Raw genomic sequence first — 3,940 nt, 5'->3', positions numbered from 1 at the left:
TCCTGATGGGCGCCACCCAGGGGTAAGGGTAGGCAACAACATCCGCCACTGACACCCTACTGTACTCCCTGTTCACCACGACTGCGTGGCCACGACGACTCAAACACCATCATTACGTTTTCTGACGACACGACGTTGGTAGGCCTGCTCACGACGACGATGAGACAGCAAGGGAGGTCAGTAACCTGGCAGTGTGGTATCAGGACAACAAAATCTCCCTCAACGTCTGCAAGACAAAGGAGCTGATCACTGACTACAGGAAACAGAGGCGAGCACCCCCATCGCCTGGACGGGGCTGTCGTGGAGCGGGTCGAGAGCTTCAAGGTTCCTCGGTGTCCACATCAAAGGAATTAACATGGTCACACACACACCAACACAGTCATGAAGAGGCACGACAACGCTCTTCCCCCTCAGGAGGCGGTAAAGATGTGTCATGAAGAAGGCATGACAACGCCTCTTCCCCTCAGGAGGCACGCAACGCCTCTTCCCCTCAGGAGGCACGCCAACGCTCTTCCCCTCAGGAGGAGGAAAAGATGTGTCATGGGACCTCAGATCCTCAAAGTTTACAGCTGCACCATTGAAACATCTTGACAGGCTGCATTCCACCGCAAGGCGCTACAGAGGGTAGTGCGTACGGCCCAGTACATCACTGGTACCCCGTGTATGTAGCCTAGTTATCAATTATCTCTTACTCCTGCACATGGACTCAGTACTGGCCTCGGTACTAGCCTAGTTAGCAATTATCTCTCACCCTGCATGGACTCAGTACTGGCCTCGGTACTAGCCTAGTTAGCAATTATCTCTCACCCCTGCACAATGGACTCAGTACTGGCCTCGGTACTAGCCTAGTAGCAATTACTCTTACTCCTGCACATGGACTCAGTACTGGCCTCGGTACTAGCCTAGTTATCATTATCTCTCACCCCTGCACATGGACCCAGTACTGGCCTCGGTACTAGCCTAGTTAGCAATTATCTCTCACCCCTGCACATGGACTCAGTACTGGCCTCGGTACTAGCTCAGTTAGCAATTATCTCTCACCCTGCAACATGGACTCAGTACTGGCCTCGTACTAAGCTAGTTATCAATTATCTCTTACTCCTGCACATGGACTCAGTACTGGTACCCTTGTGTATGTAGCCTAGTATCAAATGATCTCTTACTCCTGCAATGGACTCGTACTGGCCTGGTACTAGCCTAGTTAGCAATTATCTCTCACCCTGCACATGGACTCAGTACTGGCCTCGGTACTAGCCTAGTTATCAATGATCTCTTACTCTTGCACATGGACTCAGTACTGGCCTTGGTACTAGCCTAGTTATAATGATTCTTACTCCTGCACATGGATCAGTACTGGCCTTGGTACTAGCCTAGTTATTAATGATCTCTTACCCTGCACATGGACTCAGTATTGGCCTCGGTACTAGCCTAGTTATCAATGATTCTACTCCTGCACATGGACTCAGTACTGGTTTGGGTAGCTGAGCCTAGTTATCAATGATCTTCTTACTTCGTGCTATAGGATCAGTAAAACTGGTAGCCTGGTGTATGTAGCCTAGTTATATCGTTCGCTGCATTGTTATTTTTATTCTCTCTGCATGGTTGTGAGAGGCCCCGTCAATAAGCATTCCACATGTTACGTCCACACCTGTGTGTTTACCAAGCATTTGACCAAATAAAACTTGGTTTGAAGTCACTTAGAATCTGTTTACTGACGATGAGACAGAGGGAGTTGCATATCAAGGACCAGTGGGGTGACTGACTGAACTAAGCCTGGTTCCCGCAAAACAACACGTTGACCAGAGCCAATAGGGTGCCATTTGGTGATGCAGACATCATTATCGTCACTGAGACGGCTGACTAATAAATATCTGCTGACTGATTGGCTGGCTGATTAACTTAACTTCAATAGCTGATCGGATAACTAACGAAATATCTGACTGACTGATTGGCTGGCTGCTGACTAACTAAATAGCTGACTGAATAAGAACTAAATATCTGACTGGAACTGACCCTTGGCTGGCCTGGCTAACGAACTGAATATAGCTGATGACTAATTGGCTGGCTAACTAAATAAGCTGACTGACTGGCTTGGCTAACAACTAAATAGCTTGACTGGATAACTAACTAAATAGCTGACTGATAATCCTAACATACTAGCAGCTAAGCTGACTGGCTAACTAATAATAGCTGCTGGCTACTAATAAATAGTGATGGCTAACTAACTAAATAGCTGACTGGCTCAACTAACTAAATAGCTGACTGGATAACTAAAACAGCTTATAATAATATGCTGACTGGCTAACTAACTAAATAGCCTGACATGGATAACTACTAAATAGACTGACTGGCTAACTACTAAATAGCTGATGTTAACTAACTAAATAGCTGTACTGGCTGGCGTCTGTCGACGCGAAACTGACCCTATTTGATATCGTCAGGCGGGTCGGACCAGTTGGCAGGAGGAGCCAAGTTTGGTGAGGACAGAGAAGATGTCCTCTCTCCTCCACACGGCGTCCTCCACCCCTCCGACCACGCTGCGGCAACGCACGCGACGAGGAACGACGATGATTAGTCAGTAGGTTCACACGCTCTCCTCTGGCGTCTGCTTTGAATAGGGACCACACACGCGCGCGCTGACAACATCACACACACACAACACACCACACACACACATCGCACGCCACACACACACACTACACACACACACGACATCACACAACCACACCACAACAACACCACACACACCACACAGCCACACAGCAGACACACACAGGACACACAACACAGCACACACACACACACACGGACACAAAGCGCACACAAAATAATCACAGTTAGCACAACAGATAGCAGTACATTGTGTCAGAGACGGACTAAACGCGTCGGCATCTGCACAGCCGTATTCTAGGATATTGGACCGTTTGTTGATAGTTTCATAATTCTCAGCACGACTCTATCCTCATCACATTCCAGTTGAATAGGAACCATGTACACTGAAGCCACGCTCGTTGAATAGGAACCATGTAACAGCTGAGGCCACGCTAGCCCTTGAATAGAATTCATGTACATCTGAGTCACGCTAGTTTGATAGGAGTATGTACACTGAGCCATTGTTGTTGAATAGGAGTCATGTACACTGATCACGCTGGTTGAATAGGAGTCATGTACATGCTGAAGCCATGCTGGTTTGAATAGGAGATCATGTACACTCGAGCTACGCTCGGTTGAATTAGGAGTCATGTACAGTTGAGCCACGTTGGTTGAATAGGAGTCATGTAACTGGGAGCCACCGCTGGTTTGAAATAGAGTCATGTACACTGAGCAACGCTGGTTGAATAGGAGTCATGTACCACTGAGCCACGTTGGTTGAATAGGAGGTCATGTCACTGGAGCCACGTTGGTTGAATAGGAGTACATGGTACACTGAGCCTGTTGGTTGAAGATAGGCTCATGTACATGAGCCATGTGGTTGAATTAGGAGTCATGTCACTGAGCACGCTGGTTGTATAGGAGTTCATGTAATGAAGCCAGCTGGTTGTTATGGAGTCATGTACAGCTGAGCCACACTGGTTGTATAGAGGTCATGTACACTGAGCGACGCTGTTGAATAGGAGTCATGTACACTGAGCACACGCTTAGTCTGAAGATAGCGAGTGCATGTACACTGGAGCACGTTGGTTGGAATAGGAATCAATGTACAACTGACCACGCTGGTTGAATGGAGTATGTACACTGAGCCAATGGTGTATAGCGAGGTCATGTTACACTGAGCCCGCTGGTCTGATAGGACGTCATTGTACACTGCAGGCCACGCTGGTTGTATAGGAGTCATGTTACACTGAGCCACGCTGGTTGAATAGGAGTCAGTACCTGGCCATCGCTGGTTGATAGGAGTCATGTACACTGTAGCCACACTGGGTTGACTAGGAGTCATGTA

General features: G+C 47.9%; 1 protein-coding gene across 1 annotated transcript in view; it reads right to left on the bottom strand.

Annotated features, from left to right (window-relative positions):
- LOC112078530 (neurobeachin-like protein 2) overlaps positions 1 to 2,516 on the bottom strand; it is a 22,497-nt gene extending 19,981 nt beyond the window's left edge. The window contains exon 1 of the mRNA XM_070442071.1: positions 2,413 to 2,516. The gene's annotated coding sequence lies outside the window, so the exon portion shown is untranslated. The remainder of the gene's footprint in view (positions 1 to 2,412) is intronic.
- Between the last annotated feature and the right edge of the window lie 1,424 nt (positions 2,517 to 3,940).

This window comes from Salvelinus sp. IW2-2015, unplaced genomic scaffold (assembly GCF_002910315.2).
Source record: "Salvelinus sp. IW2-2015 unplaced genomic scaffold, ASM291031v2 Un_scaffold5807, whole genome shotgun sequence".
Lineage (NCBI taxonomy): Eukaryota > Metazoa > Chordata > Actinopteri > Salmoniformes > Salmonidae > Salvelinus > Salvelinus sp. IW2-2015.
Note: the sequence above shows the minus strand (reverse complement) of the source record. Positions and strands in the feature narration are given on the sequence as shown.